Genomic DNA, 17,612 nt, shown 5'->3' with positions numbered 1-17,612 from the left:
TGTTCTTAATATGCTTAGCTCAATAAAAAACATCTTTTCAAAACATCTTTCAAAAAAACTAAGGCTACGCATTTACGCCAAAGTCCTTATGTTCCTTATCAACAAACAAACAAATATGAGCTAAGCAAATTAAGAGCCCGTAGATAACTACGGATGAAAAGGGTGCTTACACCTTCCCTTTTCATAACTTACCCTCGAGCCCGTTTTCTTTAAAAAGGTCTTTTTCTGTACTTTTTACCTTTCCTAAAATTGGAGAAAATAAAAGTCGGTGGCGACTAATGCTTAACCGAGACATTTAAAGTCAGTTCACTGAGTTACAGATTCTAAGGCACAAAAGTGATTCCTTCTTGGATATTCTGAACGCTCTAAAGGCTACAGGGTATACAATACTGAAACATTGGTTGTAGAAGAATCAATCAATATCAGGTTTGATGATAAGCTTGGTCTTGAAAGGGCAAAGCAGTTTGAAAATTTTGCAGATATTGATATTGATATATCAGAAGCTGTAGAACCAAGAAGCAAAGCATCAGAACATGAGAATCTCAGAAGCAGAGAATCAGAAGATCAAATTGCTGCATCTTTAGAGGATCTGAGAATTTCTGAAGAACCAACAGTCAGAAGATCTTCTAGACTCACCTCTGCTCATTCAGAAGATGTCATTCTTGGAAAGAAGGATGATCCTATCAAAACAAGATCATTCCTCAAGAACAATGCTGAATGCCAATTAGGTCTTGTCTCTTTGATCGAGCCAACGTCTGTTGATCAAGCTCTAGAAGATGCAGACTGGATAATTGCCATGCAAGAAGAGTTAATCAGTTTACAAGGAATGATGTTTGGGATCTTATTCCTAGACCTAAAGGCTTTAACATCATAGGTACAAAGTGGGTTTTCAGAAACAAACTAAGTGAAAAAGGAGAAGTGGTAAGAAACAAAGCCAGACTGGTGGCACAGGGATATAGTCAGCAAGAAGGGATTGACTATACAGAAACCTTTGCACCAGTGGCCAGGTTAGAATCTATTCATCTATTAATTTCTTTTGCCACTCAACATAATATCACTCTATATCAGATGGATGTTAAGAGTGCCTTCTTAAATGGTTATATAGATGAAGAAGTCTATGTTCACCAACCTCCTGGTTTTGAAGACTCTAAGTCTCCAAATCATGTTTTTAAATTAAAGAAATCATTATACGGATTGAAGCAAGCTCCTAGAGCTTGGTATGAACGTTTAAGTTCTTTCCTTCTGGATAATGGTTTCACTAGAGGAAAAGTGGACACTACTCTCTTTTGTAAAATCTCTAAAAAGGATATTTTAATTTGTCAAATATATGTTGATGATATCATCTTTGGAACATCTAATGCTACACTTGGAAAGGAGTTTGCTAAGTCTATGCAGGCTGAATTTGAGATGAGTATGATGGGAGAACTCAAGTACTTTCTTGAGATTCAAATTAATCAAACATCAGAAGGAACCTTTGTTCATAAAACCAAGTATGTGAAAGAACTTCTGAAGAAGTTTAATCTTTCTGAAAGCAAAGAAGCAAAAACTCCTATGCATCCGACGTGTATCTTAGGTAAGGATGAGGTAAGTAAGAAGGTAGATCAGAAGTTGTACAGAGGTATGATTGGATCTCTTTTATATCTTACTGCTTCTAGACCTGATATTCTATTCAGTGTTTGTCTGTGTGCTAGATTCCAATCAGATCCTAGAGAATCTCACTTAACTGCTGTTAAGAGAATTCTGAGGCATTTGAAAGGTACTAGTAATGTTGGTTTGGTCTACAGAAGATCTGAAGAATACAACTTAGTAGGTTATTGTGATACTGACTATGCTGGAGATAGAATTGAAAGGAAGAGTACTTCTGGAAGTTGTCAATTTCTTGGAAGTCATCTAATCTCTTGGTACAGCAAGAAGCAAGCTATCATTGCTTTATCTACTACAGAAGCAGAATATTTTGCTGCTGCTGGATGTAGTACACAGATGCTCTGGATGAAAAGTCAATTAGAAGATTATCAGATATATAAGAGTAACATTCCTATCTTCTGTGATAATACTTCTGCTATTTGTTTGTCTAAAAACCCTATATTACATTCCAAAGCTAAACATATTGAGATTAAACATCATTTTATAAGGGACTATGTTCAGAAGGGTGTTCTTTCCTTAAACTTTGTGGATACAGACCATCAATGGCCTGATATCTTCACAAAACCCAGGGGCGGAGGTAGAGTATATTCAGGGGATGCAAATGAATCCCCTCAACTTTTCATTTTCAGGCTAATAATATGTGCTTTTTAATTTCTGAACCCCCTGAAATTTGTTGATTGCACCTCACTTGAACCATGCACCTCTCTTGAACCAATTTCATTTAATATTCTGTCCATTATGGGCTCCACCATATTTATGACCTAAGTTCAATTTTCTCTCACAAAACCGATCCTTGGTGTACAAATAAAACACAATCTTTAACCATTAAGGTAGAGAACAAGAGAATGATAATTCTTTGCTTATAATTTTATATTTACACATGCATCACGAATTAAATATTCAGTAATGAATTTTTTAACTAAATGTATAATAAAATAATTATAAACTATGTAACTTTTTATTTGTAATAATTATAAACTATATAAAAACTATGAATCATATATGCGTCATGTTAACCAGTACTCCCAAACACCGGTTAAAAATTTTAAATAAAGAAAATATTACATATTCAATGCATTGAATACTTAGAATATTTTTTTAAAAAGTTGATTATTCATGTTTTCAATGGAGTAAGTTATAATAACTTACTCTTGGAGTAAATATAACCCTTCTCCCTCTCTCTCTCTCTCTCTCTCTCTCTCTCTCTCTCTCTCTCTCTCTCTCTCTCTCTCTCTCTCTCTCTCTCTCTCTCTCTCTCTCTCTCTCTCTCTCTCTCTCTCTCTCTCTCTCTCTCTCTCTCTCTCTCTCTCTCTATATATATATATATATATATATATATATATATATATATATATATATATATATATATATATATATTCTTACTCCCTCCAAATTTTATAATTTTATCTCTATACATATAATAATAATAATTTTTATTTGTTTATATTAATAAAAAATATTATTTCCAATATTTTGCACCCCCTGAGCCAGGGTCCTGGCTCCGCCACTGACAAAACCCCTTGCTGAAGATAGGTTTAAGTTCATTCTGAAAAACATCAGTATGGACTTATGCCCAGAATAAGAAGATGAGAAATTCTGATATATGGATTTGCTCTAAGAAGTTTTTTTTTTTGTTATAATAAATTCTGATGATGGTCAAGTAGAAGTTCTGATTCTGTTATTACTAACGTTTCATTATCTAAGTTGACTCAGAAATTCTTTTAAAGCAAAACAGCTGTTACTAGCTTTCCAGATGCTAAACACGTGTTTACTCTATTTGGACAAGCATGCTCTCAGTTAAGGAGACGCCGCCCTAGCTGATGCAAGTGATGCGTCCAATTTGGTTACTCCTGAAGTGGTCTTCCCTTCAGAACCAACTATCTACACTCCTCCCAGAAATCTGGCTGCTATTCTTCAAGCCATTGAGAATGGAGATTCTGATATTCCCATTCCGGATTTTTCCGAAGATGTCTCTGTGTCAGAAGCTGAGAAACAGAATGTTGAAGCTGAGAGACAAAATGATGCTTCTTTGGAAGAAGCTGATGCTGAGATGCAAGTTGCTGAGAATCAAGCTGATGAGAATCATCCTGCTGAAGATATTCCTGCTGAGGAAAATCATGATGATGATCTCACTGTTGAAAATGCTGTGGAGATTGATGTCCCTCTGAACAGAAGTGGTGAAGCTTCTTCTGGAGAACCCTATGCTCTTGTGAAGACCTTGGAGGCTATCCAAAAGAATCAAGCTGATCTGGCTTCTCGTCTGGACAAGCAAGAAGATACCAACAATGAGTTTTGCGCATTCATGGTGCAGCAGGCTGAGAGCAATGGTGGGATTCATGACCTTCTGGCGAAGATAGTTTCTCAACTAGGCCAGTCGTAGTCTTTTGATCTTAGATGTCTTTTTTTTTTTTGCATCTGCTTCTTATGCATTTTGCTGTATCTTCTTTTTCAATCATTTTTAATGAATGCTCTTCTCTTCTCATAATTTGTTTGTTCTTTCATCTGAATCTTTTATGCTTTTTGATGTTATGACAAAAAGGGGGAGAAAATGTGATAATTGATTTGATTAATTATATCAGTTGCTAGGAGTAAGGCTCCACATTCCTAACAGTATTTGCAAGCTCTATGTTTTTGAGATGTTTTTGCAGGATTGAAGACATTCTAAAAAAAAAGCTCAACATGAGAAGCAAAACCATGGGAAAAGCAATTTTGTAAAGAAACAAGCTCATGAAAATTGAAGCAAGTTGAGTGCTGTGAAGCTTCAAAAATCAGAAGCAAGAAGGAAGAATGTTCTGATATTCTTGTGATAGAATATGCTCTAACACATTCTCACTCCTTATATGTTCTGATACATTTATTTTATGTGTTCTTATACATATCTTATGTTCTGATGCATTCTGTATGCTCTGATACATATTATATGTTCTGATTCATTCATGCTTTGACTCTTGTTGTCTAGTTTGTTTTTGAAACATTTAAGGATGTAGAGATGCTCTGATGATGCTCTGGTACATTCAAGAATGTTCTGATACAATCAAGCATGCAATGATTCTAGAAGAAATTCAAAGCTCTGAAGCTGTCTTATGGAAGCAAGAAGCAGAAGCTCTGAATGTTCTGAAGTTATAAGCTTATGTGAACGTCTCAACTGAAAAGAAAAATACTCAGGGAAGTCCTTTATTTATATAATTCTTCCAGTATTTATTTCAGGGGGAGATTATTCATCTCAGGGGGAGATTGTTAATCTCAGGGGGAGACACATTCACACTCAATAATTATATGCTTATGCTATAATTATGTAATTGTCTTTTTGCCGTCTGATATTCTGATTGCAAATTCATATCAATTATATATGTTTTTGTCATCATCAAAAAGGGGGAGATTGTTAGAACAAGATTTGTTCTGATCAATATTCTTAGTTTTGATGATAACAATGTATATGAATTTTGCATAAGATAATGTGATACTCTAATCCTATGAAATTTTCTTTTCAGGAAATATATAAAGAGTATGCACAAATCAGCGCTCAGAAGCTTTGACTCAAGAAGTTCAGTATGCAACATAAGAACATGCTCTCGCAAGACATCAGAAGATGGTCTAGCAGAATCAGAACATGGTCATTTGAAGCATTAGAAGAACATGAGTTCAGAAGCAGAAGCACTGAAGTTTCATGGTATCACGCTCAGAAGCACTTCAAGGTCATAAGACAAGAAGATGCTCTGCACCAAGCTGTATTGACTCTAAAGATTCAAACGTTGTATCTACAAAAGATCAAATCAGAATCAAGTACAAGATGGCAGGCTACGCTGACTGACAAAAGGAACGTTAGAAGCTATTAAAGGCAACGTCAGTAGTCACAGCAAAAGCAAGGCTCAAGGTAGTTGACAAAAGTGTGAAACATTAAGTGCAATGCTGTACGGAATACGCAAAGCAACGGTCATCTTCTCAAACGCCTATAAATAGAAGTTTTGAAGAGAAGCTGAATACAACTCTTGACGCAAAAATACTGAAACGCTGTTCAAATCAAAAGCTCTCAAACTTCATAAAACTCACTACATTGCTGTTGTAATATCTTAGTGAGATTAAGCTTAAACTTTAAGAGAAATATCACAGTTGTGATTATAGCTTTTCAAGAAGCATTGTAATACTCTTAGAATTTATTTACATTGATTTGTAAAGGACTAGAGAAGATCAAGTTGTGATCGGATTCTCTAGAAAGTCTTAGAGGTTATCTAAGCAGTGTGTTCCTAGAGTGATCAAGTTGTGATCAGGATACTCTAAAAGACTTAGAGTGTTTCTAAGTGGAAAACCATTGTAATCTTATGTGATTAGTGGATTAAATCCTCCGTTAAGGTAAATCACCTTGTCAAGGGTGGACTGGAGTAGTTTAGTTAACAACGAACCAGGATAAAAATCATTGTGCAAATTGTTTTTAAAGCAAAAACCAGGAAACAACACTTCGCTAAGCGAAAATTGCAGCGAACTCACTTCGCTTAGCGAACTTCCAGCAAATGAAAACAGAAACAAATCACCCAGTAAGATTGAGAGAGAATATTTTTTACAATGCCAACTAAAGAAGTTTAACAGTAAAACATCACTCTCTTTTCAAAGCTGGTAATGGCTTAACACCACATCTCAGGCTGCTCTTGTTGTTCCCTTGGAACTATGACTAGAATTTCCATCAGCTGTAGAGCCATTCTCTTGCATCACTGGTTCCATATAGAATCGAGCTCGAAAAGCAGCCAAATGCGTGTAATATGCTGGAGGAACTGCACATAATTTTGCAGACAGTTAAAGTTTTGGACTGTCCAAAACATGTTGAAAAACTGAAAAAACTTCACTTTATAGGGAAAAAAGGCTTACGGATGGACACAGATCGTGTGCACCTAGCATAGTATAACAGATTGTTTGTCAAAGTTTGAACTCCATCTGCTGTGAAATTGTTTTCGTCAACATGATAATCAGCCGGACGACTAGTACCCTGCATATGGAAAGAATCCATAGGTATGGAAAATAATAGTTACTGTATAGATTTGTGTGCTTAAAACTATCTGTTTCATGTAGCATTGATATGGATACCATTGCACCATATTTCTCATCTTAATCAGTCTTCATTCGTAATGATAAAACATGTTATAGAACAGAGAAAAAACTATGTTCTACCTGAATGCCCGCGTGACTGCAGAGATAAAAATCAAAGTCTGTCGGATGGCAAATTTTTGTATCGACAACAGTCCCTGAAAGAGAATTAATATTTTTTATAAAAATGAACAATTCATAAATTAATTTGTGTAGATATGCAACTTTTTTAAGTCTTAAAAGTTACTTTAAAGTTAAAGTTAAAAATAAGAGCTTTTAAAATAAAGTTAAAGTTGTTTGGTTATGATTATTTTAAAAAAATTATTTTTAATTTAAAAGTTGTTTCGTGTGTGTGTGTGTGTGTGTGTGTGTGTGTGTGTGTATATATATATATATATATATATATATATATATATAATGTGTATTATTTAATTGTTATATTAACATCTATAAGTTAGTATATAGTAGAAGAAATTCATAATATTATTATTGAAAATCATTATACAATAAAACAAGATACAATATATAAAACGAATAAAAAGTTGGACAATACTAGTATCTACAAAAATGATAATGTAAACACAAGAAGAAAAAAAGAATAAATAAAACATAACTCTAGATGTTATGAACCGTAGAAAAGATTGAAAATTTTCCGTCTACTACATTAACGCCTTTTTTTTAAAGAAAAGTGCTTTCGTTGGGATTCGAACCGTGACCACATGTTTTAAGCTCCGAAAAAGTTAGTTTCAACGCCTTTTTTATAAGCTCCTTTTATTCAATTTTTTGTCTTTAAAAAAAAGCTACTTTTTTTCATAAGAGCTTTATGAAAAATGTGTTTGGCCCTCCATCTCCTTATAAGGAGAAGAAAAGTAGATAAAAAGTTGGGCCAAACGAGCTATTAGCAATGTTGAATTACCAGGCAATATATTTCCACTCTTATCTGTGCTACATTGTCCCTATGGTTGTTTGGGAATAACCGAGTATGGTGTCGTTTTTGTTCAACTACGAAAGTTACTGGAGGCTGATAGTTTGGTTCTAAGGAAGCACATGCCTGCACATATATTGCTTATATCAGAACATATTTTTGTTATGAAAAGAATTTCAAATGTATAAGGGAAAGCAGTTGACGACATTGACCTTCTAAACTGCATCCAGCTCGTAAAGTAAAGCTTGGTAAAATTGTCCTTCACTTACACCATCCCTGTTTAAATTTCTTTGTTAATACACCAATAACTAACTCTTTCATCAACATGCATTATAAATATTGTATCCTAAATTAAACATCTTTAAAATATAATTCGTAGCGGCTTTTGTCCCGTTGCTTTTCTATAGGAAATCAGTAAATCTCTGCACAAGAAAAAGGTTAACTAACCTATAAGTATAACAATATTCAATATTTACAAAGTCAAAATCATACTCTTATTACCTAATCATGCCACCGCTAATTGTGCCGCGAACAGGATCATGCCATGTTTTGTTTAAATCTTGTATAAGTTCCTGTCTGTGAGCTTGAGCACATACTAAACCAGCATATTTTGTCACTTCAGGCCAATCTTGGGACGCTACAACCTATATAGATTTGGAAGCATGTATCAGTTGCAAAAGAAACCTAATAACCATTGCAATGGATTTAACAACAAGATAAAAAGGTTAGATCAATACTGCTGCTATTGAGGGGCTAGTGTCTTCTCCATTTTCAGGGTGTGTAACATCTGCTCCCAAAATAATGGTTGGTATGTCGCTAACCAATGGTATTCTGTAGCTAACAGCATCTAAAAGAACAGTCTTTCTACCTCCCATCTGCACCGAGAAGTCAATAAAAGAGCGCTATTAGCCAAATATAAAGGAAATTGTGCATTTTGATTTGATTTGAGAGCAAACAAACCTTAACGTTGATCTTCAGAGACACGTTAGCCAAATACTGGTTAGTCATTTTGAAGACAGGCTTTGTTAGACAGCATTGTGAAATTATACCAAGGTTCGTTTCACAAATACGCTTGAGATCACCTGATAACAAAAGATGATTAAATGAAAGTTTTGCAATTTTTAAATCAGTGATTAAATACTAAATGACAATGTTGTAGAGTTATTATTATCAAGCCATTTGGCTTAGCTTACCATAGAGAGAACCATTATTGTCTGGCAATATTGCTAACAAAAGCTCCAATTCCTTTCCTTTAGTTTTGTTTGTTGACACTTGGTAAACATGCTTCAAAGTTTTCTCCACTTGCTCAGGCTTGGCATTGTAGATAGGGATAACAGGCTCCAGATTAAATTCCTACGGAAAAACGTAGCATTAGATATACACTTATACTGCATATAAAAAAACTAGTAACACTTATATCTAAAGGAGGAGCATATTACCCAAGGGGTAGGAAGAATCCGGGCTTCAACAGACGCTAGCTTCTCACTGAAGTTAATTCCAAATTCCTAACATAGGTTGGCACAAATGCTTTCTCGCTTAATTATGATAGCTGAGGAATTCAATGTTGCAGTTTATATGACAAATCAAGGTAAAAGAATTGACTTTTTTCAGTTGATATATCACTTCGTAGTCCATTAGAATCTTGAAGCTTATTTGCACAATATTTTGTTTGCAGTCATAGCTGATCCAGGAGGTGGTATGTTAATAACTGATCCAAAGAAACTAGCAGGAGGCCATGTGCTACCTCAGGCAGCCACAATAAGGCCGATGAGGAAAGGGAAAGGTGAACAGCATGTTTGCAAACCAAACCTGCAAGAGGCTGAAACAATATCCTTTACCTCCATAAAATAATCTATTCCTTGAACTTAAAATGACTTGTTTTTAACTTTATAGTTTGCATGTTTTCTCTTGACAAGAGTTACTTGTTCCAGAGAACACCGGAACTTACTAGGAAATCACAGGCTCCACTGTTGTATTTCTTTGTTATGATTTTTTGTTCTCTGATGGGAACCACACAGGCTTTTCATCACTATATATACGCCCAAACATGGGCTCCCACGTCATGCTATTGGAACCCGTGCAGCTATATGCCTGTACTCATGGAGAACAAATTTGTTCTCCATGGGCTTTGGCCCGCGTTCGAGCACATTCCCGATTGGTACATAGAATGTAACCATCCAGATGGCCAAAACTTGTTCAGTCACCTTACCCGGTAAAATAAAATACATATATATATATATATATATATATATATATATATATATATATATATATGTTTTCTTTTTATAGTTTTATTAAATTAAATTAATAGGTTATGCAATAATTTATGTAGCTTAATGATCCTAATTTGCTGAGGGACATGCATTACTATTGGCCGGGCCTTCACATGCTTGATTTCCAATTTTGGAAATATCAATGGTGGAGACACGGGACTTGTTCCCATTTAGAGAAGACTACTTATGCTATACAAGTTCATTCATCAATTGATGTTTTCAATGCAATACCAGATCGCGGAATTCATCCCATACCTCATACATTTATACCATATCAATTTCATTCGCGAGAACGGCTAAAAAGAATAATAGGAGAGCATTTCCCTGAGGTAGGTGCTGCAGAACCTGAATTGATTTGCAAAGGTTTTAAAGAACTGGAAGAAATTCGACATTGTATCAGCAGAGTTATTGGGAATTACATTAATTGTAATACTCGAGGGAATTGCGGAAATTGGTTCCGATTTGTGATCTATAGGTCACAAAAAAAAACAACTGCAACCACATCCGATGAAAGTAAGCTTACAAATCTCTAAGAAAAGATCGATATCTTCACCATGTTCAGAACAGCACGATAACCAAGCTTCAGCTCAACAATGCAGCAAAAGAAGGGTAGATAATCTTGGATAATGTTATTTTCCTTAGCTATGGATTCTTTCCATATGCGGGGTACTAGTCGGCCGGCTCATTATCATGAGTGCAGAAAGAAAATTTTTGATATCTAATGCAATGTTTTTTTTGTAGGAATTTAATCTGGAGCCTGTAATCCCTATCTACAATGTTCTGAACATGGTGAAGATATCGATCTTTTCTTAGAGATTTGTAAGCTTACTTTCATCAGATGTGGTTGCAGTTGTTTTTTTTTTGTGACCTATAGATCACAAATTAGAACCAATTTCCGCAATTCCCTCGAGTATTACAATTAATGTAATTCCCAGTAACTCTGCTGATACAATGTCGAATTTCTTCCAGTTCTTTAAAACCTTTGCAAATCAATTCAGGTTCTGCAGCACCTACCTCAGGGAAATGCTCTCCTATTATTCTTTTTAGCCGTTCTCGCGAATGAAATTGATATGGTATAAATGTATGAGGTATGGGATGAATCCCGCGATCTGGCATTGCATTGAAAACATCAATTGATGAATGAACTTGTATAGCATAAGCAGCCTAAGTAGTCTTCTCTAAATGGGAACAAGTCCCGTGTCTCCACCATTGATATTCCCAAAATTGGAAATCAAGCATGCGAAGGCCCGGCCAATAGTAATGCATGTCCCTCAGCAAATTAGGATCATTAAGCTACATAAATTATTGCATAACCTATTAATTTAATTTAATAAAACTATAAAAAGAAAACATATATATATATATATATATATATGTATTTTATTTTACCGGGTAAGGTGACTGAACAAGTTTTGGCCATCTGGATGGTTACATTCTATGTACCAATTGGGAATGTGCTCGAACGCGGGCCAAAGCCCATGGAGAACAAATTTGTTCTCCATGAGTACAGGCATATAGCTGCACGGGTTCCAATAGCATGACGTGGGAGCCCATGTTTGGGCGTATATATAGTGATGAAAAGCCTGTGTGGTTCCCATCAGAGAACAAAAAATCATAACAAAGAAATACAACAGTGGAGCCTGTGATTTCCTAGTAAGTTCCGGTGTTCTCTGGAACAAGTAACTCTTGTCAAGAGAAAACCTGCAAACTATAAAGTTAAAAACAAGTCATTTTAAGTTCAAGGAATAGATTATTTTATGGAGGTAAAGGATATTGTTTCAGCCTCTTGCAGGTTTGGTTTGCAAACCTGCTGTTCACCTTTCCCTTTCCTCATTGGCCTTATTGTGGCTGCCTGAGGTAGCACATGGCCTCCTGCTAGTTTCTTTGGATCAGTTATTAACATACCACCTCCTGGATCAGCTATGACTGCAAACAAAATATTGTGCAGATAAGCTTCAAGATTCTAATGGACTACGAAGTGATATATCAACTGAAAAAAGTCAATTCTTTTACCTTGATTTGTCATATAAACTGCAACATTGAATTCCTCAGCTATCATAATTAAGCGAGAAAGCATCTGTGCCAATTTTTGCTGCAAAAAATACCTCAATTCAAGAATAGAAGACATGAAAGGATAAAAAAATCTGTTGGTGCATGCATATGACAGACCTGGCGTTCAGCAAGCTCTCCTCTTTCGGTTGAGTCCACATGAAAAAGAGCAATAATTGAATCCACAATCTGCAAAATAAAATATATACTTTCAACTATCTACATCTCATCATATTGCAACTGAAGATAACTATCATCTTACCAGAAGTCTGAAAGATTCTTTGGCCATTTTTGCAGCCAAGCCAAGGAGGTTATACTGATGCTCGTAAGTGTAGGCAGGAGAATAGATAATCTTATGCAGTCACAAACAGAAATTTGTTAGCATTCAGCTCCAAAACATTCGCCACAGGAGCCAATTAATGATTCTCACACACACATATATATACATTGTCCAATACAGCCCCTGGATCCATGCCAAACCTCTCAGCTATGGCAACAATTCGGTCTGGTCCACTACAGTGCGAATGAGCATAAAACTTTGGTAAGTAGATATCAAATGGAAAGACAATCATAAGTTATTGATTATGAGGGACTAGCCATTCATCATAATTTTTTAAAAGCGGAGAGTATTTAAAAACATACAAAGTTCCTTCTGTGTCAATGTAAGCAACTTTTCCATTGCCTCCCTTCATATTAGTTGGCAGCTGTAGTGTATAAAAAAAACATTTCAATATGCATGAAGATTGTGTTTGAGAAGCTATGAATGCATACAATAAGAGATACAAACACGTGATTAAGAAAAAAAGTGGATAGAGCAAATTAACACTTGAAATGACAGGTTCAAATACTCATTAGCCATTAATATTAACTAACACTTGATACGTATGACCAAGGATAGATTATAAAAGTAAACCTGAGTGGAAACACAGAGGGTATGAGCTACTTGTGTTATCCCAGATCTGAAAATATAAAGTCCTATTGTTTGAATGTAATTCTTCGGAAACATAATACAAATATAATCTATCAGAGCAGATATATACGATATTCTTACCGGAAATCTCCAAATGCTTCTGTAACTGACAGTATCTCGATTCCACCTTTTCCTTGAGAAAATAGTTACAGGCAAAATTAAGGAGTCGAGAAGTGCAAAACTATAAACAAGAAATTCTTGTTGTAAAGCTACCTCCTAGCAATTCATCAAGCGCTTGGCTTCCAGTTGTAATACGCACCACAGACTTTCTCTACAGTAACATAACGCAAATAAATTCTTAACTTAAATACAAGTAACTAAGATCTATAATGTTAAAGATACACAAATCAAAATTGAATTCATAATTCAAAAAACTAGAAGCAAAGTAAACAACGTACATTGAGCAGTGCATCACTTCCGATGATATAACCAGAATTCTGCACACGGAGGTTGAAATCAATATCGAAAGATTAAGTTATGAAGAGTTGAAATAGCAATCTAAAGTAAATTAGATTTCAAATATTAAAATCACTAACCACAAGCTTCTCAGCAGCTTCACAGATCTTATAGACTTTAGCCTCTGAGGGAGCTTTGATTCCAGTCAAGTTCTATGGAAAAATTAATAACAAAATTAATTAAGTGACTAAAGTTCAGAGTAATTCAACCTGCTTAGATATTTGATCCTTAGATCTTCGAATCAGAAATGTGTTTGAAGTTAAACCTTCTTTGTGTGCATCATTAAGCCATTGCATGTAAAGATCCTTGCATCCTGAAGCTTCTTCACGTCTCCGGCATCAATTCCTTGCGAAATCATGCGAAAATGCATATTCACGTGAATCAGAGACAAAACGTTTCAGAAACAATTAAACTACTATAGATTATGCTTTTCAAACTTGATATAAGAGTTTAACAAAACAGCATTAGTTAAATAACTAGCCAAAAATTTCAACAAAAAAAACAGAGAGAAAGAAAACAAATATCACGGAGGATGATGAGAAAGTATACGCTTGTGGATTGCTTCGGAGAGAACTTCTTCATCTTCCATATCTTCTCGTTCATCCAGTTGCAACTTGCCGCTGGATTCTTCAGATCTAAGAAAGAACGCTAACTTGAGGATTGCAAGCATCGTGATTGTTGAGAGAGAATTTGAATGCACAGATGAGAGAGAGAGATTTTTGAATTCTGAATAATGTTTAAATGAAGTGAAGGTATGCGTGTTAGATTTGGGCGGGAAATGAGAGCTCGGCTAAGTCGTTAGAGCGAGGGCCTTACAGAAACGGTTAGCGTTCCCGCCTTTTTTTCTTCTTCTATCGTTTTTAAATTTGTTGATTATGGCACGAGATTTTTCATATTTCACCATTGCAGATCCACGTGTGCACAAGGCGAAATTTTCATTTAAGTACTTAATGAAAAATTCTTAGGTGAACACATACCTAAGAAATTGTTTTACACACAACCAATCATAGATTTTTAATTAATTAAAAAAATAAATACTGATTTTTCTCTCTCTTTCATAATCTCAACCACCCCATGAATTCAATTAAAAACAAAATTAAAATTAAAATAAATTAAAAAAAAAAAGACTCTTTCTTATTGGTTGTGCCTAAGAATGTAGATTTAGGGTCGTGTATATTGCTATAATTATACAGTCTATTTCTTTTGGATAGGGGGTTGGATGAATGAGTCACAATCAAACGGTTAAACATATACTACTTTCACATGGTTTTGATTTATTGTGTAAGTTAATATTTTTTAAAATATTTTATATTAGATCAACTTTATACATTTATTTTAAATTAATCAAATTGAATTATTAATAACATGAGTCACTTTCAATTTAATCACACATCTCGCATTCAAATCCTCTAAGTGTGTAAAAAAAAATATGTAAACCAATCACAAGGTTATTTTTCACTATAAGATTTTATATTTTTTAAAATTATGAGCTATTTTCTTGTTTCAACTAATTTTTATTTTTGAATCACTCATCGATAATTCAATTCATAAAAATTATTTTAGACCCAATCCTTCTTCTTCCTTGTCTTGACACAACTTTTTTCATTGGACCCAATTGACTTTCTTACTTTCTACCCCATCGCTCCATAAAAAAAATTTAAATAGATATTCTACTTTAGATACTATACCTACCGGGATCTTGAAGAATGAAATATAATAGAATGATAATGCATACAAGACGAATTCCAAGAGAATGATGCACCCATTTACTGATTGATGATTTTTATTCCACGAAGATAATCTGCTCTTGATTGTATCAACCATTACTTTCTAAACACATACCCTTTGATGATTACCTTCGACTGGAAGCCCCAAGTATTTGAATGGTGATTCTCTTATTTTGTAATTTAACAACCTCGTTGCCTCCTACAACCACGGTTGTTGCATATTTAATTCTATTATTGAACTCTTGTGAAAATTTACTTTAAGTTCAAACACTAATTAAAATAGTTGTTGTGTACATCTAGGGCTGTTCATGGTATGGTTCTGAGGAAAAGTCGATTTGAACCAAACTAAACCATAGTAAAAATTTACTTGAACTGAACCGAACCGTTCCAATTTACATGAAATTTTCCTTTATCAATCTTGAGACCTTGCAAACCCCTTATGTCTTCCTTAGATATGACCTTTTTCATAAGAACTTTTTCACCTTTGTTGGTGACACCATGTTTAGATTTTTTTAATTTCATATTCCACGTTTGATCACCTTGCTGGTTTATGTTGATCACATTGATTCTTTTCTTTGCTCCATTTCTAGGAGTGACATGAACCATCTTTTCTATAGTCATGTGTCTGGTACCCCCACTATCACAATATATTCATTCACTTGAGGAACTTCTACGTGTAGCATGTGTTATGGGGCTAGTAGTGTGGACTTTCTTGTATCCTTTTTTCTTCAGCTTTGATGGACTATCAAGTTAAAGATTATATTCACGCAGTTCGTAACAATAAGGCCTTATCGAAATCATCAAAATGAAATCAATGAAGTCGCCATCGATTATTTATTTATCCCAAAAATGGGAAAGGAAAACATCGACTAAAACCTATAAAAGAAAACAAACAATGGTCTTACGACCCAGAGATACAGGTAAGGGTGTCGGTTACGCAAGGAGAAGGGGTTAGCACTCCTCACGTCCGTCGTACTCGACGGGATCCGCTCTTGTTAGTCTAAATCTAAGGGTGTTATCTAAAAATCTAAACCTAAAACTAAAGGGAAACACACGAAGAAAGAAGAGAAAAGAAACGCAGGGAAAAGAAAGAAAATATATACAAGATTGTGCTCGTTCAGGCCCCGCGACCTAATGCCTACGTATCCCGATTAAGGAATCGGAGCAGCCGTAGTTCGGCTCAAAAGATTTTGTGTGTGTGTGATGTTAAACGTCACGTTCCACTGCTGCTCGACCTTTGGAGACTCATACAATTGTCGTGGAACGGAGTTAACATGTGCATAAAAGAAAATAAAAGAAAATCGAACAAAACATGTTAAAAGGAAATGAAAATATAAAAGATGAGTATATACAAATAAGAGGCTAAAAAGAAAATAAGCAAGTTAAAATATTTTTGAAAATAAAATCTAAACTAGAAGCATGTTTTTTTTGTATTTTTGAAATATAAGAAATTAAAACAATTAGTAAAATAAAATATAAAAAAATATAGAAACATTTAAAGGAAATAACACAATGGGCTTAAAAGAGCAAGCAAATGGGGGTGCAGTTAAGAAGTGGGCGCTGGGCCTAATAAACTGTTAGCCCAAAAAGACTTGAAAAACCAAGGGAGGTGTAATCAGAAGATTGCATGCAATAGAAGCATTAAAAATGGAATGGGCTGAGTATGGCATGGACTAGAATCTTTCTAAACCAGTCTGGGAGGTAAGCTTGCAACAGGCTGGGGTGTAGAGAGGAAACAAGATCGTTGGGCCTACTATATCCATCTTAGCCCAATATTGAATCAGGAAACAAGATCGTTGGGCCTACTATATCCATCTTAGCCCAATATTGAATCAGCAACTAAAACCCTAAAATCAACATGATGCTGGCCGCCCCACCTATCTCTCTTCTCTCTGTCAAAACTCCCTCTGCATGATAAACACGAAAACAAACAAACAACAACGAATGCTACAACTCAGATTCACGCCTCGCTCACAATTCAATCTCTCCTCTCATCAATTACCTCTCTGCACTCCCTAAATCTCTCTAATATCAAGACTCAACTATATCTCCTAATCTCTCGGTTCTCATACTCTCGCGGTTCATACGGTTCAAATATTGTAAACAAACCAACAAAAATAACCTCTCATCTCTCTGCTAATCTTCATCGATTCCGACGACAGAAAACACAAACAAAACTCAACACCAAAATCACGGCATATAAATCCACACGATACATTCAAAATGCAAACAGAGATAAGATTCAAGCATTACAAACTAACACAGTTCAAGCATAGCAACACAACATACATGGTGATCAGTCAAAGATGAAAGTCATAGGAAGCATATAGAATCAGAAAACTAACCGACTCCGAATGTTATCGGAGGGACAAATCCACGGTGAGCTTGATTGCCTTTTGCTCTGTGATTCGATCTTCCTCCTCTTGTATTCTTCCTCTACGCTTCACGAAACTGAACCGGATTCGCAAGTTACTCGTGGCTGAGTTGTCGAA

The 17,612-nt window shown here is 35.1% G+C and overlaps 1 pseudogene; it reads right to left on the bottom strand.

Moving 5' to 3' along the window:
- Positions 1–5,838: 5,838 nt before the first annotated feature.
- Positions 5,839–17,519, bottom strand: LOC131644068 (protein argonaute 10-like; annotated as a pseudogene).
- Positions 17,520–17,612: the final 93 nt, after the last annotated feature.

The sequence above is a fragment of the Vicia villosa genome, linkage group LG1 (genome assembly GCF_029867415.1).
Source record: "Vicia villosa cultivar HV-30 ecotype Madison, WI linkage group LG1, Vvil1.0, whole genome shotgun sequence".
Classification (NCBI taxonomy): domain Eukaryota; kingdom Viridiplantae; phylum Streptophyta; class Magnoliopsida; order Fabales; family Fabaceae; genus Vicia; species Vicia villosa.
Note: the sequence above shows the minus strand (reverse complement) of the source record. Positions and strands in the feature narration are given on the sequence as shown.